Source organism: Marmota flaviventris, chromosome 7, assembly GCF_047511675.1.
Source record: "Marmota flaviventris isolate mMarFla1 chromosome 7, mMarFla1.hap1, whole genome shotgun sequence".
NCBI lineage: Eukaryota > Metazoa > Chordata > Mammalia > Rodentia > Sciuridae > Marmota > Marmota flaviventris.
This window is the reverse complement of record NC_092504.1, coordinates 32797465-32823975: the sequence shown is the minus strand read 5'-3', so window position 1 is coordinate 32823975 and position 26511 is coordinate 32797465. Positions and strand designations below refer to the sequence as shown.

Below are 26511 nucleotides of genomic sequence, written 5' to 3'. Positions count from 1 at the left end.
TTTTTCTTTCTGGTTGCTTTTTTAAACAGAATCTCTATGCTCTCCTGTAGGGCGATAAGTCCTTTTAAAGAGTGTAACTAGTGTTGTGATGTTTTCTTTTGGAACAAATCGGGTGTTTCTGTAATCACTGAGTATTCTGTCCTGAGACTGTGCTCAGTACTATTATACAGGCTACTCTCTAGCAGCCAGGGGAGAACAAGTGGCAGACTCAAAATGTCCTGTAAAGATGTTAGTCTGAAAATTGTGTTTTATTGTAGAATACTGATAAAATAGAATTTTACTTGCTCAATTGCTCCATGTTAACTGTGGACTTTTTCTAGAGGTAAGTTTATTAAAAAAAAAAGTCCTTTCGTTTCTTCCAAAATGATTGAATTATGCTTTGGAATAACCTTTAGTCCTTAGGTTTCTGTTTGAGTTAGGATAATTAATGAAATACAAGAAAGGAGATCAAATTTCAGGCCAGGAATTTGATTTTAGGAAATATCACTAATCCACAATGTCAGCTTTGTCCAGCTTGTCCTGTAGTGTGCCTGGACTTCAGTGCTATGCTTTCATCTGGAATGTGAGTTCAGGAGCTTGGGCCATGCTCCTCAGCATCATGGTGGTGCTGGTGTCCTGGATTCACTCAGTTGCAGGCCACAAGGTCATTGCAAAGATATCTTTTTGTTTTTTCTTTTTTTAGTAACATGGATTGAACCCAGGAGCCTTAACCACTGAGTCACATCCCCAGCCCTTTAAAATATTTCATTTAGAGATAGGGTTTCGCTAAATTGCTTAGGGCCTTGGTAAGTAAGTTGCTGAGGCTGGCTTTGAACTCATGATCCTCCTGCCTCAGCCTCCTGAGCCCTTAGGATTACAGGTATGTGCCTCTGTACCCGGTGCAAAGAGACTTTTTGACTGGTGGGTTGGTTAACAGTTATTCATGCCAAAGAATTTCCCCCAATCTGTTTGAAGGGCGAAAGTATGATTTCTGGATGCCTCCCTGGCGTAGAGAGAACTGTCTGCCAGTCCATGGTAAATGTGATTCACAGATGGACAAAGTGTGGCTAATACACAGAAATGTACAGCTTGGACCTCTGCAAGCACAGACAATCTGCCATTAGGAGACATTTGAATCACACCCATTTATTTGAATAATTATGTACTTCATTTATCTTTTCCCTTGAAGGATAATGTTTGTCAGGTTAACAGAAACGTGACAGCTGTTACTCCTTCCATACGGCCATGGTGTTGTACATCACTGTCCTGGCTGACCTCAAGAGCATCCATAGTGAGAAGGGGGCAATGACAGGTCCTCATGGGCAGTGTCTTGATGAAGTGGAGGCAATAAAATGGGTGAATAAGAAATCGCTGATGGTCGCAGAGCTGGAAAGGTTGGTGGGAACCTCACAGGCAGGTTCAACAGGTGTGGAGCGATCAGCCCCAGATTTGAGGTGCAACTCAAAGAGCTAGAAAAATGGCAGAACAGTCCTACCCTGTCAGTTTGGTTTCATTGTACTGACCACTGCAGCAGCATCATGGACCACAAAAAAGCAAGATGAAAACACACAGGGTTCTTTTCCAGGGATGCAGTACCTACAGATAAGAAGCCTCGATGAACAAACTAGACAAAAATTTAAAGGTTACATGTCATCTTCAACTGTTAGCTTAGATCATCAGCTTTCAAAAGAAATGGGCACTTTTAGTAAGAGTTCTAAAAATTAAATATCAATGATTATAGGTTCCTGTTATAGAATATTATTTAGTTATTGTTCATCAGTTAAAATTCAGAGGTGTTACCTTAGTGGAAGAGATGGCAGCACAGGATAAATCAGCAGCATAAGTTTGTAAGCAGATTGCACGTATTTCACTTTGAATTTTTTGGTATATCGACTGGCTTCCTCTTTTGGTATTTATTAAATATGGAGAAATTAAGCATGAATTAGATCTTTTCCACATCCAATATATAGAAGAATCAACAGAGGTTTATTTATTTATACTTTAGTGAAATGTCATATGAGCAAAAAAAAAAAAATACAAAAGATACTTAGCAGTGACTACAGTGGTACAAGGGAACAGGTCTTGGGTTTAAATCCTGCCACTTACTGCTGTGTGACTTTCAGTTACTCTCTTGATCTCTCTCTACCTCAGCATTTTCATCCTTTAAGTAGGGATAATAGGCTTTCAAGTTAGACTAAACTAACTTGAAGTGTGTAGATGAGTACTTGGCCAAAGTAACTGCTCAAAAAAATATTGACTTTAATTAATGTTATTCCTCTTGTATTTACTGTTAGAAGACAGGGGTTCGGAGCCCCACCCAAGTTTTCTTGGTCCATGGTTCTTAAGGTCCTGGATAAGTGCGGCACCCTCAGTTTTTCCACTCTTTCACTGTTTGAATGTTGGTAATAGGAGGTGGGGAAAACAACAACACAGTGCACATTGTTTAAATAGAGGGAAGAAGTATTAAAATGGGCCCAGCATTGGCACCAAGCTGTGTACAGATTGCTGATTAGGCAAAATAAAAAAAATAAGCCAGCATGTTGCGCCAACATGCTGTTGTTTTTAAATCTGGCGAACCACCTGTAATTCTAAGTGATCAATTAAAGATGGCTTTGGTTTGTTGTTAATCATCTCCACATTATCCAGTGTCATCAGTCTATGTTCTGAACTCATGTAATTAAGAATTAAAGTCATGCCTGGTGCCACTGGGCCAGCTGCGTTCAGAGGGGCAGGGAGGTGTGTGGCCTCAGGATTTCTCGGGGCCATGCGTTTCAGTGTTGATTGCAAATGCTGATTTCAGCCACAGTTCCACCTCTTTTTATTTTTGAAGGGAAGGGGGTGACTTACTATTTTTTTTTTTTTTTTGGTTATGAAAGGAAAATATTTTCCTGATGACAAGATTCAGAGCACCCCCCCCCAAATAAACAAAAAAAAACCAAAGCAAGCATTACTAGAAATTTCAACATTTGAAGAAAATACTTGTTAACACTTGGAATAGAGCTTCTGGGTCTTCTCAAACTTGCAGAAAGGAAACAGAAAAAGTTCTTTCTTAATTGCAGGGCAGCTCCAGCCAGCATGAGGCTTTTGGGGAGGTGCTTAATTAGAAATTGTTCTGGGAAGTTCAGTGCAGGGACAACATAATGATGATCATGAATTACTTTTGTTTTTGTTTTCTTCCTAGTGTTGGGGATCGAACCGAGGGCCTCACACGTGCTAGGCAAGTGCTCTACAACTGAGCCACATTGACCCCATGGTTGTTTTTTTTTTTTTTTCAGTGAGTTGGTGATCAGAAGTGGCTGGACAGAGGTTATCCACTTATCCATCCGGCATTTGTTTCCTGAGGGCCACGTAGGTGCCAACAGTCAAGATCTGAGTTTTTGTACAGTTTGCATGATTGATAGTATGAAGTACCATGTATGGAGTGCTGTGCAGAGAAATGGGGTGGGATTGGTGGGGCAGGTGGGCTGGGAAGAGAGGACCTATTTTAAATGGGGAAGGGGTTGGAGCGGGCTTCACTGAGAAGGCGGTGTTTGAGCCAGGAGTTGTAGGAGGTGAGGGAGGACCCCTCTGGGGTTCCAGGGCCGGTGCTTCAGGCAGAGGTAGTGGAGGAGCTGGAGGATCTCATTCCATGGGGTGAGAGAGGGAAAGAGGAGTAAGTAGATGGAGCCTGCTCAAAAAGGTAGAAGGGCCGGGGAAGGTGGCCACACAGCGGGCAGGGCTGGTGAGGCCACTGAGACGCTTTGGCTTGGACCTAAATTAAGATGAGAAGCCATCAGAGGGTTCCATCCAAGGGTGACAGATTTACATTTTACAAGGGTCACTTGGCTGCTATGGTGAGAAGAGGGTGCCGGCAGCAGGGAGACCGTTGAAGACTTGAGAGATGAGGGGATGTGTGCAAGGGTGGTAGCCATGGGTGTGGGAGGATGGGATGGGTGCAGAGTATATTTTCAGAGTGGAGCCCACGAGATTTGTTGATGGATGTGGAGTGTGGTGGGGAAGAGCCAAGGAGGATCCCGAGGATTTTAGTCAAACAGGTGAAGTGGGAGGCTGCTGAGTTGAGATGAATCGAGGGGGAGTTCAAGGGGGAGTTCAGCTTTAGACCTCAGCACTCGAGATGCTGACCGTCTGGTTGGTCTGTGGGTCTGGAGCTCAGTAGAGAGGGACTGAGTCAGGGCTCTCAGTTCAGGAGCAGGGTGCTCTCCATAGGAGGAAGAAGGTGGAGACCCCACCCAAGAGCCCTGCTGGGGTTGATGGGGGAGATGAAGAAGAGCCAGTGAAGGAGACTTGAGCCACTGTGGCCACTGGGGTGGGTGCATAATGTCTTCGAAACCAAGCGAAGATGTATTTCAAGACAAAGATGTGGTCAGCTGGGTCAGATCTACAAGTAAATCGTATCTTTTCATTAAACTGTAGTAATTACCACTGAAAACTTATGAGAATATCTTAGGTTTTCTTTTATTTATTTCTCAATATATAGAATTGTTTTTGCATTCAGTACAAAGGCCCCCTTCTCTCTTCCTGCTCCTTAGGGATCTCATGGTTAACAGTCAGCTGTTTGGATAACCTTTCAGATGTGTTTGTTTATACGTCTGTGGTGGGATCTGTCCATCTATGTATTTCTCTCAGCAAAATATTTCAAATATACAAATATCCCCAAAGTAGGAACTAACGTGCTAGACACTCACGTATCTGATGCCCATCAGAAAAGAAATGTGTACAGTGCTCTGATGTTGTGGCTTTCTTTCCCTTTGCTCCCCTTAGAGTAGTTAGTTCTCCTGTTTTTATTTGTGTCACTCTGTCACTCATCACACACAGATACCCTCACCTTCATGTGCACGCCTGGGTCGTGCTCTCTCTGGCTCCCTCCCTCCTCATATTCCTGCACCCTGCCTCAGGCTGGGCTGTATTTTTGGTAGTTGCAGCAGCAGTCCTACAACCAGCCGGGTCCTAGGAGACCAGCAGAAGTAATGATGCAGAGACCAGCAGCCTCCGCAAGGAGCCGGTGAAGCTGGCTGGTGGAAATAGCCCTGGGAGAGTCTGGGGTTTACATCTGGAGAGCTTATGGTCCAGGGGAGGCACTGAGGTGTTGGTGCTCTGCAGTCCTCGCTGCAAATCCTAGCCCTGCTGTTAACTGTGACCAGGGACGGGCCACCTAATCTTCGTGCACCTCAGTTGGCTTCATCTACAGACAGGAGACAGTAATTCTGACCTTAAAAGGTTGCTGTGAGCCTTGTGGGAGAAGACCTGGGACAGCCTGAGAGGGCCTGTCGTGCAGTGTGTAGTGACTCCTGTTTCTTCTTCTCCCCAAGTCTTTGTCATCGTTTCCTTAAATATGTTAAGATAGTTGGTGGACAAAAAAAAAAAAAAGATTATTTAAATGATATGCTCTGGCTATCCAGAAAAGAATATTGATGTTAAACGGCTTTAGTTTATAATGTAGTTAGACTTGAGACTAGAGCTCAAGTAGGTTTTTGTTGTTGTTGTTTTTTTAAGTTTAAGCCCAGTTCCTTAGCCAGTAACCTGTTTAGTCTTCTGGAGGCAAAATGCCAAAGCCTGGGTGACATAGTCACTGGGTGGTAACACTTGCTTCTCAAGATTGTGGCAGACTGTGACCCTGGTTTCTAGTTCATGGATGGCCGGCCATCTTCCATCTTCTTGCTATGTCTTCATGTGGCAAAAGTGCTCTCAGAATTTTTTTGTGGGAAGTGGGTACCGGGGATTGAACTCAGGGCACTTGACCACTGAGCCACATCCCCAGCCCTGCTTTGTATTTTATTCAGAGACAGGGTCTCACTGAGTTGCTTAGCTCCTCACTTTTGCTGAGACTGGCTTTGAACTCTTGATCCTCCTGCATCAGCCTCCCGAGCCACTGGGATTACAGGTGTGTGCCACTGCACCTGGCTCGGATATTTTTTTATAAAGACACTAATCCTATTCATGAGGGCTTCACTCTCATGACCTCATCACCCCCACAGCCCCACCTCCTATTACTGTTGCATTGAGGGTTCATATTTCAACATAAATTGGGGGGAATACAAACATTCTGGAGACCTTCAGCTCTTTAAGATTCTTTTCTTTGACTTTACCTGGGTAGATTGTAACAGGAATGGCCAATCTTCTGAAATGGGTCTAGAATCTGTTTTCTCTTTTTTCCTTCCCCAGATGTCTTTTTATTTTTTCTCCCTCAACTTTAATGATGACGAAGCTTGCTAATTGGCTGTAATTGGTTTTTCTGTCTCTAGATTTTCTAGAAATTTCTACAAGTGAGCCTCTGAATATTCCCCTAAAATATAAAGCTATGTACTTAAAAGCTCCTATCCTAATTTACTAAAGACACTTTAATATGAATTGAATGGGACTCTAATTTAAAACTGGCTGTAATGTAAAGTCTAAACTCCTTTGCATGAATATATATTGGAAGGAATTAAAGAGTAATGGCTTTTACTCTGTGGGGGATATCATTTAGAAATGTACACATATACAAACATAAAGATCCATTTGTACTCTGCCTTTGCTATAGGATTTGGATATAAAAGAAGCGAAGATGCAAACAGATGATTTCATGTCATAAAAATGAATGAGAGTATTATCTACTTAAGGATCTTTCTGTTTAGATTTAAGAAATATTGATTGTTAATAATCTCTTAACTCTTGCAGTTTATGAATGTGTATGGGAATGTATAAATGCATATGTTTTTCTGTTGATTCCTACAGTGACCATGTTAAATAGGTACTATTACAGTATTCTCTTTTTGCAAGTGAGGAGATGGGGATCTCTGAGGGACTGAATAACTTGTTCAGAGTGACATGGATGGTACCTGGTGGCTTGGCTCATACTGAGAGCAGGAGCCTGAGACGTGATAGGCAGCTGGTGCGGGACCTCAATAAGGGGCAGATTCTGTGCACCTGTGATCAGTAACTTCATTGGCGCTTGAAGGCATGTGCCTGAGCCTGTCCCTGAAGAGAAGTGACACATGATGAATCATGTGACCAGCATATGATCAACCATGTGATCAGAGTGTGAATAGCATATGGTCAATATCCTGATTGGGTGGTGGTGGGGTGCATAATCACCGAGTGTTTCTCTTTGATTGGATACAGAAACCCCCTTCCCTGAAAGTCACCAGCCAGCAACATCATACAAACCCCAGACAGTAGCTTTTAAGTGGTAACTCTTGTAGGACCCCTGTCTCTTGTGGGAGCTCCACTCTTACCCTCCGTTGTCTGTGGGTCTCATTCTTTGGATGTGAGAGATATAAAACCTATTTTGACCTCTAGTGTATGGTTGTTAAACTCAGTTATATTCTATCTGTGTATGATTTAAAGTATGTAGGCTCTGAACTTGGATGAGTCGTTTGGATATATATTTTGTAGGTAATATTAGCCTATTTGTACAATTGCATGTTCCTCTTATTTATTTCTCTCAAAAGATCCATGTTATCTTTTTTCATGTTATTAGAATGGTATGGGTTTTAGTAGAAAGCACAACAATATGTAACAGTATGAAAAAGTAATTTTAGAAAATCACCTCAAATCCCGCCATTTTGATAGGTGTTACATTTGTAGATTTGGAAAGTGATGAACTGATGCTCGTTATTACCTGAGATTTGTTTTGTATTATCACGTCAGCACTTTACCAGGAAAAGATTCTAGTTGAAGCACATCTCTGACCTGATTTCATTTCTATGCTGTGGCTATTTGGATGCTAATACTTGAAATAATCTTTAGCGAAAAGGCAAAATATAAAACAGTGCTCTCACATTGATGATACCTGTGATTCTCTGGCATGTGCAGAGGCTGTGAGTTTTCGTGGTAAAATGGGCTTCTTCATTTCTGTGTACTTGAAGCATTTGTTTACATTTGTAAGTCTCAAAGAACTACAGGATGCCATCACATGCATGGGATTTGGAGTCCAGTTCTGGCCACAGTGCTATCTCCATCATCCCCTCAATGGAAGTGTGCATGTTTCTCAGTCAGTACCTACCTGATGGGGTTCTGTGACCCAGGGAGATCATGTGAGCACTAAGGCAATTCTGGTTAATAATAATAGTAAGATGGTGATTTATTCAGGGTCTGCAGTAATTCATTTCCAAATGAAGTGGAGATCTGAATTTCAACAGTGATAATAATGGGGGTCTCTTTAGAATTACTGAAGTCTTCATTGTTGGTGTCACGGAAGGGTTAACACATTCTACTTGGGAACTTCTTGGAGTTTGTTTAATGGCAAACTGGTATCAGAGAACTGAAGCACGTGGGTGCAGAGTGAGCATGCACACACAGCCCTGCAAAGTTAGATGCATACCAGGCGAGTGAATAACATACTAATTATTATCCTGCCTCTGAGAAAGTCTGGGAGAATTGTAGCTTCGGGCAGTAGGTAAGACCAAGCTTTTTACTCTGGCAAAATAACAATTACTATTTTTAGTTCAATTTCTGCTCTTGGAAAAAAAAATGTTGTATACTCCTTGCCATTCCTGGATGGCTTTGTGCATTTTAATTAATGTTATCTTATTGCATTTGTGCCCAGAGGCTGATTTAGTGAAAGATGTAACTTCAGAAACCTGATGAAATGAGATAGGTCCGCTTGGGAAGACTCTGTGATTCATATTTATGGTTATAAAACATTTTGGGTACATCTATGTAAGACATTCCTGTCCTGTAAACACATAGGCCGTGTTCTGAATCCATTTGTCTTTGAGTATTTGTGGAGTGGTTACAGATCAGTAAGGCAAAAATAGCTCCAGTTTGGGGATGATTCTGTTGTTGTTTTTGGTGTCAAACATGACTTTACATTTTTCTCTTAGAGATGAAAGTGATTCTAGAAACCCAACATACACAACCCCCCAGCCTCAGCATTGTTGCTTTAGAGCTGGATGTCACACATTCTTGATTGGATTGGTGTGAGGTACTGTGACCACATAGGGATCTGTTTCATTTGGATCTAAATATGTAGCCAACTATATGGCATGGAAATATATATTTTAAATCACTTTCCAGAGCTGAATGCAAAGTGTTCTGGTGTTCTCCCTACCTGTGGGCCTGTGTCCAGATCTCCCCATTTATCAGGAAATTAGTCAGACTGGGTTAGGATCCACCCAAATGATACATCTTAACTAATTACATCTGTAAAACCCCATTTCTGAATAAGGTCATATTCTGAGGGGTTAAGACTTCACTATATGAGTTTTGGGGGGATTCAGTTCAACCCACAGCAAGTAGGAAACGTGTGTGTGTGTGTGAACTTTTTATTAAGACAATACTTGTACATCCTCATCAGTACATTTTGATAATTCATAAACATCTACAGTGTGTAATAACAAAATAAGGATAATAAGCATTTCCATCTCTTTAGCCATTAATCGTTTTTATGAGTTGGGAATTTCGTACTCCTCCTGTCTGGTCATCTTGAAGTGTATCATAGGCTGTTTTAACTGACAGTTATCCTGTTGGGCTAAGGACAAACTGGAAGTGATTCCTCCGTTGTGTTTTGGTGCCCCTTACTGAACTTCACCCCATCCCTCACCCCCTGCCCTTCCCCGTCTCTAGTGACCACGGTTCCATTCTGTTTTACTACGGGATTGATGTACTGTCCCCACAGATGAGTGAGAGCCTTGATATTGCCTTCCTGTATCTGTCTTCTCTCACTTAACATAGTGATCTCCAGTTCCATCCATGTTACCGCAAAAGGCAGGATTTCGTTCTTTTTCTGGCTGAATAATGTTCCATTGTGTGAATATACCACGTTTTCTTTGTGCATTCATCCCTTGAAGGGCATCTGGGTGGATTTTGTATTTAGCTAGGCTGAATAGTGCCGCAGTAAACATGAGAGAGCAAGAATCTTTTTGGTATAATGATTTCATCTCCTTTGAATATGTATCCAGTAGTGGGGTTGCAGGGTCATCTGGTAGTTCTATATTTAGTTTTTGGCGCCATCTCTTGTTTTCATTGACATTCCCACCCACAGTGTGTAAGAGGCCCCCTTTCTCTGCATCCTCACTGGCCTTTGTTGTTTTTTGTCTTTTGGGGCGAGATGATCTCTCCTTGTGGTTTTGACTTGCGTTTCTTTGATAATTGGTGAAAGTTTTCATTTTTTTTTCATGTGCTTGTTGACCACTGATGTGTCTTCTTTTGAAATTTGTCTGTTCTTTAGCCTGTTTTTTAAAATTAGGAATTTTTATTTTATTTTATTTTTTTGTGTATAGCTTTTCAAGTTCCTTATGTATTTTGGATATCAGCCCCATGTTGGATGATAGTTTGCAAATATATTCTTCCATTGTCTCTTAATTCGGTTATTTCATTGGCTGTGCAGGAACTTCTTAGTCTGATGAAATCCCATTTGTCTGTTTTCACTATTGTTGCCTGCTCCTTAGGGGTCCCATCTGAGAAATCATCGCCTGCACCAATGTCTTGAAGTGTTTCCCCTGCAGTAATTTCAGTTTCAGGTTTCACATTGAGATCTCTGACCCACTTTGTGTTGATTTTTGTATACAGTGAGAGGACAGGATCTAGTTTCATTCTTCTGCATATGAATATCCAGTATTGCCAGCACCCTTTATTGAAGACACTGTCTTTTCTCCATTGTATGTTGTTAGTGTCTTTATCAAAAATCTACTTGAATGTATGGTCGTGGATTAATTTCTGGCTTCCCTATTCTGGTCCGCTAGTCAAAGTGTCTGTTTTTATGCCAGTGTCATGCTGTTTTAGTTATTCTAGCTTTGTATGTTTTGAAGTGAGGGATTGTAATGCCACCAGTATTTTTCTTCATGCTCAGGACTGCTTAGGCTATATTGGATCTTTTGTAGTTCCATATGAATCTTAGGGTTTTTTTTTTGCTATTTTTGTGAAGAAAATCCTTGATATTTTGATGGCAATTGAATTGAATCCATAGATTGCTTTTGGGTAGTATAGTCATTCCTTTTGTTTTGTTTGTTTGTTTCTTTCTTTTGGTACTAGGGAATGAAACCAGGGCCTTGCACATGCTATGCAAACATTTTATCACTGAGCCAAATCCCCAGCTCTTTTTAAATTTTTATTTTGAGACAAGGTCTCATTAAGTTGCCCAGGCTACCCTGGAACTTTGGATCCTCCTGTCACAGCCTCTCAAATAGCTGGAATGACAGGTGTGCACCACCGTGGCCAGCTAGTATGGTCATTTTAACAATACTGATTCTTCTGATTGACATGAGATATCTTTCCTTTTTGTGTGTGTCTGTGTCCCCTGTATAATTAATCAGTGTTGAGAACTGAGCTCAATGGCACGACTTAGTCTAGAGGTTGGGGAAGATAAGAGGGAATCTCCAAGGTCCTTAGGAAGACCTGAGAAGGGGGAGTCACTGAGGTAGAAAGAAAACTCAAAGAGGGGTTCTTCTAAAGCCTGCAGTGAATGTATTTTAAGCCGAAGATCACAAAAGGCACTTGGAAGTATGTCCAGTATGGTGAGGATTCAGGTTGACTGTTGATGTTGGAAAAATGGGGGTCACTGTTGACCTTAACAGCCAGTCTTGATAGGATGGTGGTAGTGGAAGCCTAATTGGCCTGAACTTGGAGTTCATAGTGATAGCTCTGGATGTTGATGCTCTTCCACTCTGCTGAGGATCTGATCCCATGTTCATCCCAGAGATGCAGGTTGCTAGGAATGGAAGAACCTTTGGGAAACTTTTCCACAACCTTCTTAGGATGAAGCTCAGGTACTTCTCACCTCCCCTTTTCAGTTTCAGGGTTGTTGGACTTTGACTTTGCCCAGTAACGTTAACTTCCTGCTGAAGTATGTTATGCCGACCCCTCCAAAGCAAGTTTTAGCTCTTTTCCTCCTAACAGGATGATATACTGAATTCTTTAGGAATGAGTAAGAGAACATTAGGGTTAAAGGGGATTAGTCATGGAGTCATCAGGGAAGAAATATTTGACCTAAAAGGAAATGTATCTAGTATTTACTTACATGAATAAAGAAAATGAGGTTACAAACACATGTACGCACATATATATACACACACACACACACATTGCAGATAATTTACATCTAGAAACAATTTTAGCCATGTTTCAATGTCCTTCTTTGTGTATCTTAAAACCAGGAGTTACAGTAAAGTATAATCTACAGACTCAAGTTTCATCTTGTCTCATCATCCCAGTCTTCCAAGGCAAGGGAGCCGAAGATCACAAAAGGCACTTGGAAGAGTGGAGTGCAACAAAAGGACCCTGGAATTTTAGTTTTCCTAGACTCCCCTCTGGGTCTCTGTGAAAACCTTTAGAAAAAAGCTCCCTGTGCCTGCCCACGCTGACTAATGTGGATACATCTGCGCAGTGTCACAATCAAAGGAGGTGTTAGGTATGCTGTTTCTATAAAACCTTATTAAATCTAGGGGCTGGGGCTCAGGACTTTGGCTCAGGGGCAGAATGCTTGCCTACCATGCATGAGGCACTGGGTTCGATCCTCAGCAGCACATAAAAATAAGCAAATGAAATAAAGGCATTCTGTTCATCTACAACTACAAACAATGAATCAATCAATAAAATAAAAAAAGATCTTAATAAATCTGAAAAAAATTAATGTAAATGGTAGAATTAAATTTGAACACTGATGTCCTCCTCTTCTGATGAGGATGCCTATTGAAGAGCACGTCTCTTCTGTTAACTCAGAATTCACCTGACCAAATGTGATTGTTTCTTGTGAGATGAAAGGCACTTTTTCTTTTAACAATCCTAATTGGCTTCATTTTTAATTTTAAAATCAGGTAACAGTTCATTCCATAAAACAGAATCAGTTTTCCTATGAGCCAAGCACTCATCAAAAATAATTTGATGAGTTAACTTCAGATTATTTATTTTGTTTACACAAAATAAGGACAAGGGAACTTCACTATTTCGCCAGTTGAGAATGGCTGTTCTCCTTCCAATCCACATTTCTCTTGGAGGACCAGATGTGTCAGCTTGGTTTGACTGACTCCATGTTGTTGTTGTTGTTTTTTTCCCCTGGAATATTATCTCTGTTGAAAAACTGGCTTCACAAAGAAGGTGGCAGCAGGAAAATTTCAGAATCCAAAGCTTAAAAATAAGTGTTGGGCAGTGTGGGGTTATTTTCTGTCTCTGGGAGGGATCATCCCTCCCATGTCTGAGGCCTGGGGACAGAGGCAAAGTCCCCAGCCGCCCATCCAGAAGATGTCACTCTCAGTAGCGTCTGGTGTCCTGACCTGTGCTCGCCCAGGATGACGGAAGGGGAGGAAGTGACACCCAGGGGAAGGCCGGGAAGTGAGGCCACCATCACATTCAAGTTCAGGGTGCCATAGCTCAGTCTGCCCCCCAACAGGCCCCATACTCGGCTCCCCTTCATGGGCCATGTCCCTTCTGAGAGTCACACCCTGCCCTTTATAGGCACAAGGACCCAGAAGTTCCAGGGATACATCCATGTTTAGGCCCTCGGATCTGGAAGTGCCTCAAGCATCCATGTTTAGGCCCCCAGATCCGGAAGTTCCTCAGACATCCATGTTTAGGCCCCCGGATCCAGAAGTTCCTTAGGCGCACATCCATGTTTAGGCCGTAGCATCTGGAAGTGCCTCAGGTGCACTTTCATGTTTAGGCTCTAGGATCCGGAAATTCCTCAGGTGCACGTCCATGTTTAGGCCCCCGAATCCGGAAGTTCCTCAGGTGCACGTCAATGTTTAGGCCCCCAGATCCGGTCGTTCCTCAGATGCACGTCTATCTTTGAGCCCTCTGATCTGGAAGTGCCTCAGGCGTCCATGTTTAGGCCGCAGCATCCGGAAGTTCCTCAGGAGCATGACCATGTTTAAGCCCCTGGATCCGGAAGCGCTTCAGGTGTCCATGTTTAGACCCCTGGATCCAGAAGTTCCTCAGGTGAATGTCCATGTTTAGGCCCCCGGATCCGGAAGTTCCTCAGGCATCCATGTTTAGTCTCAAGGACCTGGAAGTGCCTCAGGTGTCCATGTTTAGGCCCCAGGATCCGGAATGCCTCAGGCATCCATGTTTAGGCCCCCGGATCCGGAAGTTTCTCAGGTGTATGGCCATTTTTAGGCCCCCAGATCTAGAAGTTCCTCAGGTGCACGGCCATTTTTAGGCCCCCAGATCTGGAAGTTCCTCAGGTGCACGTCCATCTTTGGGCTCTCAGATCCGGAAGTTCCTCAGTCCTCCATGTTTAGGCCATAGCATCTGGAAGTTCCTTAGGCGCACGTCCATGTTTAGGCCCCCGGATCCAGTCCCTTAGTTGCAAGTCCATGTTTAGGCTCTAGGTTCCGAAAGTTCCTTTGGTGCACGTCCATGTTGAGACTCTAGGATCCGGAAGTTCCTCAGGTGTCCATGTTTAGGCCCCTGGATCCGGAAGTTCCTCAGGTGCACGTCCATGTTTAGGCTGTAGCATCTGGAAGTTCCTCAGGTGAATGTCCATGTTTAGGCTCCCGGATCCAGAAGTTCCTCAGGTGCATGTCCATCTTTGGGCCCTTTGATCTGGAAGTGCCTCAGGCGTCCATGTTTAGGCCGTAGCATCCGGAAGTTTCTCAGGCGCATGTCCATGTTTAAGCCCCTGGATCCGGAAGTGTATCAGGCGTCCATGTTTAGGCCCCTGGATCCAGAAGTTCCTCCAGTGCACGTCCATGTTTAGGCCCCCTCCGCCCCCCACACACCAATCTGGAAGTTCCTCAGGCATCCATGTTTAGGCTCTAGGACCTGGAAGTGCCTCAAGTGTCCATGTTTAGGCCCCAGGATCCGGAATGCCTCAGGCATCCATGTTTAGGCCCCCAGAGGCACTTTTTCTTTCAAGGATTTCTTCCCCTCCACTTGAGTTCACAGAGGTGGGTAACAAGAAGTGGAATTAAGCTGCTCAGAGAGGAAGCTTCAGATTCCATTCATGGGGAGCTTTGCCTGGGAGGCATCTGGGGATGGCCTTGGCTTCTCTGCAGGACTCACAGGTCACTCTCTTGTAAAACGATCAAGGTGGAGTGATCGGGAGACCTTGGGCAGGTATATCTGGGCTACTGGAAGTTGGGTCTGTCTGGTCATTTGGGGAAGTTTAACTCTCCCCTAAAGACCCCATTGTGTGGTACCTTGGCTTATTCCAGGACCACAGGATCCGCAGTGTATAAAAGCAGCTGTGATCCTGAAGCGCAGCATGAGGGGGGAAACCCATGGCTGCTGTGTACTGATGGAAATTCCTCACCCTACAGATGATTTCCCAGGTTCTGTCAGTTCCAAGAGAAATTTTGTTCTCACAACTTCCCTTTTTGTCCTATATGAGATTGGCCTCAGACGGTCAGCATTGGGATTTAGGGGTGAAACAGGACTAGGTAGGTATTGTTTCAATTAAATTATGTAACGAGTTAACCTGTTGTCCAATACTGTTTTGTATACTTTCCCTGAGGCTTTAAAAGATTGTCATTTCCAATCTTCCATTTCTGAAAGGGTCCCAGGCAGCTGTCTTCCTTACTTGTGAATTCTCTAATGTGATCTAGCATTCTTAACCCTTTCTAGTTCTTTTTCATGCTATGGTGTGTCTGTTAGGTGAAATTGTAAATAAAGTCAGCTGTGTTAAATATTCACAGAATCGATTTTCACTTGTTTAAAGTCTCAGTGATTTATCTTCAGGGAGCGTTAATATGGCAGTTACTCTGCATTAGGTTTCTCTCACCAACATTTAATTGATGCACATATTTCATGAGGATTATTGCAGGTTTATGGCTGATGTATTTGGAGTTTGTGCTGATAATTCAGAGGCATGAGGTCTCCAAATCTCTTGTTTCCATTTTAATTGTGTGTCCTTTAAGCTAACAAGTTTGAGAAGGACTGTTAAGTTTAATAGACCTGATGCATATCTAGGGATAATTTATCTGTGGATGTTATTATATGAATTTATTTTTTAATGATGGCACAAATATTGAGTATATTCTTTTAAAAATTGATATATAAATTTATATGATTTACATTATTGTGGTGGTATTAGTGCTTGCTTTATTTCTCTACTGAGGTACTTGGAACATCTGAAGTTGTGTGAATGGCAGCAGTCTTATTGCTTTTTAAAGGAGGTTAATTGAGATTGTTATTCTTTTCTAGATGCTTCAGACCACTGGGTACAGTGTCCTAACTGTTCAGTTTCCATTGAAATCTCACACATTATGGCACTGTTATTAGTCTATAAAGAAAAATCTGAGGTTGGGTAATTTTATAAAGAAGAAAAATTAATTTAGCTCAGTTCTGGATGTTCAAGGGTATGGTGCCAGCTTTGGCTTTGCTCTGGTCCTCACCTCATGTCAGATCACAATGGCAGTAGCATGTGTGAGGGAGAGGTCCCCTGGCACAGCAGAAAGCCAAGCCAGAATCAAGGGTTGGGAGGGAGGGAGGAGTGGAGATTCACCAGATTGGACAGGGAGGAATGGAAGGTAAAGGAAGGGGGGTGGGAATGGGAAAGACAGCAGAATGAATTGGACATAGCTTTCTGATTCATTTGTATATGTATATTGTATTGATTTGTATATGTTCATATACAAATACACAGTGTAACTCCACATCATGCACAACCACAAGAGTGGGAAATTATACTCCATGTATGTACAATAGGTCAAAATACATTCTACCATCATGTATAACTAAAAATTTTAAAAAATTAAAAAGAAGAAAAAAATTTAACTTGTTCTTGTTCAACTCAGGGTCCCATGAAATCCACCTTAATTCCCTTCTGAGGGCAGCATCCCTGATGACCTAACAGCCTCCCATCAGATCCCACCTCTTAAAGGTCCATGCCACGTCCCAGCATTGCCTGAGAACCAAGCTTCCGACATGTGACCCCTTTAGAGATAACCACATCCAAATCATACGTGGCACTTAGCAGGTATTGACATTTGTACTGAAATGACAAATAAATGTCCACCCAACAGAAGTCTTTTTGTTGAGTGACTAAATGACTGTCCCTACAGTGGGAGTGGCACATACACAAACTAGTGGTGGACCTTGAAGGAGCGGGGAGGATTTGCTGAGTAGTCACAGTCCCTAATAAGTATTTGTTTAATGAATGAAAAGTGGGAAAAGAGATATGTGGATAGAAAAGGAAAGTAAAAACCGTAGAAGCTAGAAAATAGAAGGCAAGGCTGAGGCCCTAGGGTATTGGAGTTGACACAGACAACAGGATATTCTGGAAGGAGCCCCAGACTGGAAGTTAACACACTTGGTTCTTTGTCACTTCCTGAGAATGTGACCTGGGTGACTCAGTGAACTTGAGAGCTTTGGTTTTCTCATCTTCTGTGCTGTCCCCAAAGAGTCATTATGAGGCTCACATGAGAAAATTTGTGCAAAGAGTTTTGCAAACTGAAGTGTTACAGATATTCAGTGGTTTGAGCCTTGATGGAAGATGAGAAGATGGAAGATTCAGTCATCCCACTGACACTGGGGCATCTGCAGTGACACATGCACTGTGACACATGGTGGCACTTGGATGGTGGGTAAAACACAGATCTGGGTTTCTTCTCATGGGAGAGAAAGATATTAATCAAATCATCTCTCAAATTTAGAATTACAAACTGTTCTAAGCACTGCAAAATACAGGTTACAAGAAGCCCACTTTAGTCTGGGTGGGGATGGAACTCAGTTGTTGGGTTTGAAGCTTATCCAGCAGACTGTGTAGTCTTTAAAGGTTCTTGGTAGGGAATGACTTAAAGTCAGTATTGCTTTAGGAAGATTAATCTACTAGAATGGACTGATGAAGGTTTGGAGTCTGGGAAAATAGTTAAACGAAGTTACTGTGATATAAAACACTTGGAATTACCTTACTGTTCTACAGGTTGATTATCTCTTATCTGAAATGCTTAGGATTAGAAGTATTTCATATTTTGAAGTTTTTTTTTTTTTAAATTTTGGAATATTTGCATAGACTTTATCAGTTGAGCATGCCTAATCCAAAAATCCAACATCTGAACGGCACCAAATTCAATACTTTTTTGAATATCATGGTTAAATCTGTACTCTTCAGTTTAGGAAGGGATGTTCAACCTGTAATATTTTAACTACTTAATGTTGGTACTGCTATGTGAGGTTTTTTGGAGGTCTTATCTTTATGACTTCATTTGGTATATTATTAAACATCTATCTTTAGTTAATCATGAAGTTGTTTAGCAACTTCTTACCTAGGTCCCTCTGTGTGCCAGGGACATTGTTCTTGGTGCTTTGTACATATTAACCCTCCACAAACACATGAGGGTTAAAACCATCTTCTACTAATTTTACAGATGAGGAAACGGAACTTGCCAGGGCAGACAGCTGGTAAGTGGGACCTGGCCCCAGGCTACAGCTCCAGTGAGTGTTCTTCATCACTGCATTGTCAAGTGTTCATTCAGAGACAAAGAATGTAACATTTTGTACGCAAAGATGAAGGTGCCAGTAAAACAATCTTCAAATAACCACTGTGAACCCCTTGGTCTCAGTTTAGATCAGTCTTCCTGTTTTTAAAAATAAGTTTTTATTAATTAAAAAATTAGGGTAAAAAACTATTTTAAGGTAAAATATTATTAAACATTGTATTGAATTTTGCAATTAGGAGTTGTAAAATTTTGGTGTCCTTGACCCTGCTTTCTAGCCTGCATGACCCCCCGCCTTTTTTTCTTTGTTTCATAACCAAAATAAGTATCAGCAGAGTCAGTGAGGGTCTAAATCTGTTCACAGGATTAGATCTCATGTGTGCATCCCACCTTTCACTGCCTGGGAACACATCAGTTCTATATTAGCCGTGAGTTTTAATGTAGGGCAGGAGAATCTTTGGGCACATAGCACCTGTGGTGTATACCTAAACTGACTTCTTAAGTTCTCCAGTGGGGATGCAAATGAAGGCAAGTCACTTCTATAGGACCCTGGTGCTAATTATTGGCAAAGCCAGAACCACCACCCAGTGTTCCTCTACTGCCTAGTTGGGCTTTTCATAGTTACTCTTTGTGTGTGTTAGCTACTGGGGATTGAACCCAGGACATCATGCATGCTAGGAAGTGCTTTACTGCTGTGATACATCTTTAGCCCTTATATATGTGTGTGTGTATTGTACTGCATGTTATTTCCATTCTGTTGCATTTGTGCAGTATGACAGTGAAATTTTATATTAATTCAACTAAGTTCCAATGCTCTCAAGTGACAGTTGCAAATAAGTCTTTGTTCAGATTGTTTCAATGAACTGCTAATAACATTCTTAAAACATTTTTTTCCTATGATTTTAGTTTTTGTCAACCCAGAATGCTTTGTGAAATGAATCTTCGTGTGTTAATTTCCCTCATCTCACCATTATATTTTTCATTTGTTGGCTTATTTTTTTAACACTAAATTAAAACTTTAATCCTAAATAATGGGCTAATGTGGATAAGCTACAGAAAATCTTAAATTCAGAATTAAACTAAATCCTTTGCTTTGGATTAGTTTGGTTTATGGCTTAACATCAACAATATTTTTTGTTGTAATAGAAAATGTCTTGCAGTATTTTATAAGGGACTTTTTATATATTACTTTGAGATTCTGCTTTTTGTTTTTTAACCTTTGGGCTCTGCCAGGAAAAATGGTGCATTCTGTCTATTGTAGCTGAGCTTACCCCCGAGGGCTCTGTTGTAATTTGGTTAATGCTGTTAACTGCTAAAAAATACATTCTCTGCAGGAGTCAGCAGTGAATATAATGTTACTAAGAAAGAGACATAAGCTTGCAATTTACCAAATTGTTTATTTTCTTTATTTGGTTAGAATCTTTTTCTGGACTCCTTATTCTTTTTGTGGTTGGAGTGAATCTTACCATGCATTGTATTTCCCTGTTTTATCACCTACCATTTATATATCAGTAACAGAGCCAGAAGGCCAGAGTCTCTTGAATAATCTGTAGGGAATTTTATGTTTACATTACGAGCTATCTTATCTGGGATCCTCAACCACTGTCTGGTTGGTTATTTAAGGTGGGGAAATGTTAAAAAAAAAAAAAGTTTTATATTCATATCTGAAACATTTTATTTTAAATTCAAAACATGTACTTGCTGATTTCTGATATAGGTGACGAGTAATTTCTGATACAGGGCCAAAGCCTAATCTACACCTGGGTGCATGGTCTGCAAGATTTCAGATTGGGTTGCTCTAAAGTGCTATATCTTTAATATACTTGCGAAATATCTCGTTTGCAGAATGCTTCTAGATTTCCATGATTTGCATTCCAGTCCCTTGTCATTTCTGCTGCACTCTGAAAATAATAACAGTTAATTTAGTGCATCAATTTTGTTAGATTTTCCCAAATCATTCAAGTATTCAACTTCATTTACATAGAAACATTCATTTTTCTGAACTCACATTTTACATGTTTATGTAAAATTTACTGTGTTTATGTACAATTAATGTACAAGAACAACTGACATAGGGCTGGGGATATAGCTCAGTTGGTAACGTGCTTGCCTTGCATGCACAAGGCCCTGGGTTCAATCCCTAGTACCTATACCAAAAAATAAAAAAAAAAGAACAACTGACATAAACTCATTAGGAATAAACACACCTGACCTAGGGAAGGACACACCTTGATTGGTGGGAGCACATCCTTGGTTCTCCACCTGTATGTTGTAAAGGTCGAGTCTTTCCTATTTCCATTCTGTCACTGACCTGTACTTTTATAAATGAAAATAAATAAATAAGACAAAAATGCAACCTTAGTTTTTAAGCTTAGTTTCAGATACAACAGAAATAAAATTATATTTTAGTAAGTATAGTTAGAACCAATAAAAGAAAACAGTGTTTTAAAATCTGTATATGTTCTTTGAAAGCATGCATATGGAGGCAGTTTACAGAAAAATCTCTTATTACTCTACCTAGTTTTTCCAATTATAATTAAAAAAAATTATAAGTGAAATGCTAATTCTCCACATTTAATACCTCTGTGTATACTTTGAACAAACTTCATAAATATCAATATTTAAGGTTTCTGATGTCACAAATTAATTTACTTCTTCCATGTTAACCTGTCTGCTGTAGGCTGGGTTAGTGACAGCTGGTTTGGGGCCCAATTACAATATATTTTAAACTGTTAATGGTTTTGTTGTATTTATTTTTTTACTTTTTGTAACTGGGATTGAACCCAGGGACATTTATCCACTTAGCTATATCCCCAGCCCTGTTTGTTTTATTTTGAGACTGGGTCTTGCTGAGATGCTTAGGGCCTCACTGAGTTCCTGAAGCTGGCTTTGTACTTGCAATCCTCCTGCCTCACCCTCCTGAGCTGCCACCACGCCTGGCCTGGTTTTGTTTTAATAACACTCAAGGTAGAAGAACTGATCTTACAATGGATGTTGATGTCAGGGGGAAAAAAAGACATTTTTAAAGAAAGCAGTTTGAGAAATCTCAGGATATTCATTTAAAAAAAATTTTTTTTATTTAGTTGTAGTTGGACACAGTACCTTTATTTTATTTATTTATTTTTTTATGTGGTGCTAAGGATCGACCCCAGTGCCTCGCACGTGGTAGGCGAGAGCTCTACCAATGAGCCCCAGCCCAGGATATTCATTTTTAATTTTTCTCCAGAATGATGCAAGTGATGCTGTAGCATCAGAATTCATTTTTGATTCTTCCTGTCAGTTCCAGTAATGTCTAAATTTATGGTTAAATTTAAATCATCTCTCAGTGTAAGAAATGGTTTTCAGTTTTAACACTTTAAATTACACTGACAGATGACCCTCTTAAATTATCCCTTATGGTCATGTGGTTCTTGACGAGGAGATACCTGTGCCACATTCTGGTTACCTTACAAGGTCAGTGACTGGATTGGTCACTGATGCAAGTCTGCTGTATATGCATGTGGATGTCACAGCCATGTCCAGTTGCTCTATGTGCTTTCAAATGCCCATTCTCCATTTCTGGATTTCCTTCAACTGGCAACTTCAATTGGCAACTCCTAGTTTGCGGACTGGCACCCATCTGCAGACTGAAGTTGGGGTAGCTCAGGTGAAGTCTTCTACTGGTTGTGAGCTGCTGTTGTGCTCAAACATCGGTTGCTGTGTTCAATACAGGGTGTAGGATGTGCTGGTTAATCTGGCAGAGTGGTTAAACATAGATCAGTTAAGAAATTCTCTTTTATGTACTCACCCTAAGACAGTTCATAGCCTTCATGAGATTCCTTGACTTGGAACCACAGTACCAGATTTTGTATTATTTTATATGCAATGCTTGTATTATGCGTCAGTTTTCTTGTTCTTTTGTTGCAGTGCTGGGGATGAAAACCCGAGTCTCACCCATGCTAGAGAGCACTCTACCATGCAGCTACATCCCCGCCCCTTTTTTTATTATGAGACAGGGTCTCACTATATTGAACCAGGATGGCCTTGAACTTGGTGATCTTTCTGCTTCAACCTGAGTAGCTGGGATTATAGATGTGTACCTACTGTGTTATGTATCTCTTGATCTTCTATTGTGAAGATAAGGAGCGGGTGTTCTCCCATCTTCAAATTACCCATTGGGCTTTGCATGTAGCTGCTTCTATTGCTGATATAATGAATATACCTGGAATGGAGCCATTTCATTGGAGACATTTTCTAGAGCCAGGTTCTCCAACATGTAGTTTCCTGCTTAAGGAACCAACATACTCTTGAATTCTCAAGGTGAGGAATCTGTAGTTATCTCTTAAGACATCTCAGCCCTTGGTTCCTCTTCCTTTGCTTGGGTCCAGAAGAATTTATTTTCACTGCCAATGAACCATACCCAGGAAAGAAAGATCAAATTGGTATTTTAGCCTCCTATTTTTTTACTTTCAATCTTTAAAAAATATTTTAAACTTATCTTTTAATTAAAAATTTAAACATCCTTATGAGAACAAGGACTACTTGGGATAGCTGTGATTTTTCTTGCTTTTATTAGTTCGTAGTTCACAGAAGCAAATTTTTCACGTAAGCAAATGAAATTTTAACTACAATTGAAACTGATTTTCATGAAAGTTATTAGTAGAATCTTTGATATTTGAAAAAGGGGTGGAATGTCCTTATATTGGTAATAACTACAGTCAGTATCATTGAAAAAATGACAGCGTGGCATCTTTTGCTGGACTGACTTCCCCCACCCCACATTAGGTGAAAGAAAAGCAGTAGAAAATTTCAAGCCCCTTTGAAGGGAAGCCATTTGGACACAACCATAGCAGCTCTTGCTGAGTGCTTACAACCTTTAGCCTGACGTCCTTCATTTCCAACTAAGGATGTGGGCAGACCATGCTCTCCCGCTGTATGAAGTCCAGAGTCCTGTACTAGGCATTGGGTTGTGGTCTGCCAACCATACTTAGTCCCTCCTCTTGGCATGTTCCATTCTAACAGGGGAGACCAAGTGCCTTACAAATTTTGAATTAGAAGCAATGGTAGGTTCCATGAAGATAAATTATAGGGTGCCAAGAGAATGTAAAACAGGAACTCATCCAGTCCCCCAGGTAGCAGATGGAGTGATACTTAAGATGAAACCTGAATAAATATTGAAGAGTAGAAGTTAGACTGAAGTGTCTGTGTAGGGGCCAGTGGGTGAGGGTGGGAAGACAGGACAGAGGGCACAGTTTGCATTAAGTCACTGAAGTGATGGGAACAAGGGGTAGTGATGCTGGAGAGGGTGTCGGAACAGCAGATAGGAAGGAGCCAGGTGTCCAGGCCATGACCATGATGTTGACTTTTATTTAAATGCAATTGGAAACTGCTGAAGGGTTAGACGTGGAGGAACTACGTGGGTATATGTAAGTTTTATTAGGCTTCTTTGGGTCGCTGTGGCTACAGGTCCTAATGCGGTCTTCCAAAATGGTACTCACTTCAGACTATCGGCTAAACCTTTTATTGAGTTGTACATAGTGTGGTCCTTTGTTCTTCTCATCATTCTGTTTATTTCACACGGCTCAGAGTTTGCCATTATACCTTTTTCTGTTTTCTAAGGAGACTGTACATTGATTAAGTTTTTTTGGGATTACTGTTTTATTTATTTTTTTGATGATGTCTTCTATTATCTTTGCAAGAAGCTATGGAAGAAAACAATACATGGTTGTTCCAGTCTTGCCAAATGGTCTTTAGCAAGGGCAAATTAATTTACTTCTTCCATTGAACCCAGGACCTCCACAGTCCAGGGTCTGGCTCTCAGCCCTGATAGCCTGGAAAAGCCAGTACTTCTCTTCCCATGTCTGTTAAGTGACTGGACACTGGGACTTAGGTTCTTGTTAATCCACATCACGAGGGACTCGTGTGAACTAAAAGGCCAGCTAATGTTAAAGTGAAGATTAGAGCTGAGAAGGGCACCGACCTGAGTTCTCGAGGCAAACCTACCCAGGAAGCCAGAAGGGAATCTGACCTGAGGAGCTGGTGAAGTCTTCACATGGGCCAGCTCTGCAGACCTGCCGAGGGGACCGGATGGTCAGTTGGCTGGACCTTGTTACACACTCTAAGTGGGCTTCATATTTCTTGGCCCATACATCTCCCTTGTCTTTAAAAAATTTTTTTAAAAATTATTTTTGACTTCTTAGTTTGAAATGATTTTAGGTTTTCAAGAAAAGAAAAGAAAAAAAAAAGTACAAGGAATTCTTCTGTATTTTTCACCCAAATTTTCTAAATGTTAACATCTTTCGTAATCATTGAACAGGAATTAAACGTTGATATAATAGTAACATCTGTAGACTGTCTTTAAATTGTGCCAGGTGATGTACCAGTAATGTTCTTTTTCTGGTCTAGGATCCCATCCAGGACTTTTCTTTGCCTTTTCTTGGTTCCCTGATCTCCCTTCAGGGAAAATGATGCCTCCTCCTTCCTCTCTTGTAGTCTGGGGCTCCTGAATTGTGCAGCAATTTTTTTTTGTTTTTAGTCGTAGATGGACACAATACCTTTACTTTATTTATTTATTTTTATGTGCTGCTGAGGATTGAACCCAGAGCCTCACACGTGCTAGGCAAGTGCTCCACCACTGAGCCACAACCCCAGCCCTGGGCCAATTGTTTTGTAGAAAGCCCCTCATTATGAACTCTGTTGTAGTTTCCTCATGAGTGAGCGAAGATGTTCCATGTTTGATTATGAATATTGTAGAAGTGATACCTCGTGCTTCTCAGAGCAGATCAGTCCTTCTGTCTTTAAACATAGTTTACTCATTCTTCCTTCCCAGTGGGTAGAAGACAGTTACCTGGGCTCAAATTCCTCATACCTGAGGTCATATTGACCTCTGAGACTCAGTCTGGGGCCACCAGAGCTTGAGGGAGATGAAAGCAAGGGTGGCCCTTATTTTAAGCAGTCCCTGTGCCAGTATACTTGTAAATGGAAAGACAGGAGTTGAGGCCACACAGCCATACAAGATTGGCATCTGAATGGTAGAGGATAATGCTTCTTTTATTATGTATTCATTGTCAAAATTCTCATAAAGATGGGACCAGAGAAAGTTTCTACATTGCAGACAGACCCTAGGAAAAAGTGTCCCTGGGCCCCAGCGAAAGTCTTTGCAAGACTTTGCCCATCACACTGATGTGAGGTGGTACCATCTTACTGGGAGATTTGGAAGTTCCCTGACCTTGAACTGATAACATAGGGTTGGCATTTCTCCCCATGACTTATCCCACCTATTATGAGTGGAATTTTCATTCAAAGCAAACTCATTTTGTCTCAGGACTGTCTTAGATTACTAAAACATATAAAACCTATCAACATTTTTTTTCTTAACAAAGTTCATTCTTCATTCTTTCCTCACTCTGCCTATTTCTTGTTCTTATCTTTTTTTTCGACCTACATTAATATTTTCTTTTTGGAATACACCCTAGTAAAACAGTATAAAAATAAATCAGCCAAATTCTAGCATAAATACAGTGAAAGGCAGTAGTTGAAATGATCACGGTTTGGAGAGTGTTCGGCGAAGGCCTTTTGGAGAAAGCTCTGTGCACACAAAGCTGCTGCTTTGAAATAACTCATGTTTCTTTCCCACCTCTGAATCGTCATTTTTCCAGTTCTCCTTTTTGGAAGCTTGATTATGCAGAGCTTTGACAACAACTTAGGAAAATGAAATCACTACCCACCGGGTGACATTTGCTTGAAGATAATTCGTTTGTCTCAAACGTGGCCATTTCTGAGATGGGTGGCAGGAGGAGGTGTGTGCCTGGGTTTAAAGCAAGGAGTCCTCGGCCATTTGATTGTGGGGCTACGGGAAGCCTCCACTGGATGAGACATCTTTGAGTGGATTTTGTTTCTTCTGTTTCACGCGGAGTTACGTGTGGATTTCTCTGTACCTTGGCCTGAGCTGTACCTGACCTCTATCTTTGTCCTTTCCTTCCCCTTATTTTGGCCTCATATTCATTTCCTCTATCAGAGAGATAAGTTTTGATTCTAAGTGTCAACTCCAGCAGCCTTAAATAACAAGGGGGATCTCCTGGCTCACCACACTAGACAGTAGAAATTAGGAGTTCAGTTTAGGTTTGATCAGGGTGTGGGTTCAGTTTCTCACCAGAGTTTTAGGCTGGTGCTGCATAAGCTGAGGGAAGGAGCTTTCTTTTTTTCTCAATTTCTAAACCAATGCAGATCCGTACTTTTATAAACTATAATAGAAATGAAGTAC

General features: G+C 41.2%; 1 protein-coding gene across 8 annotated transcripts in view; it reads left to right on the top strand.

Annotated features, from left to right (window-relative positions):
• The window catches only part of Apbb2 (amyloid beta precursor protein binding family B member 2), a 336129-nt gene that overhangs the window by 17738 nt on the left and 291880 nt on the right, over positions 1-26511 (top strand). For 7 of the 8 annotated variants that reach the window (XM_071614247.1, XM_071614250.1, XM_071614249.1 and 4 more), the window contains exon 2: positions 3255-3327. The exons of the other annotated variant lie outside the window; for it this stretch is intronic. The gene's annotated coding sequence lies outside the window, so the exon portion shown is untranslated. The remainder of the gene's footprint in view (positions 1-3254; positions 3328-26511) is intronic. 8 annotated transcript variants of the gene reach the window in all.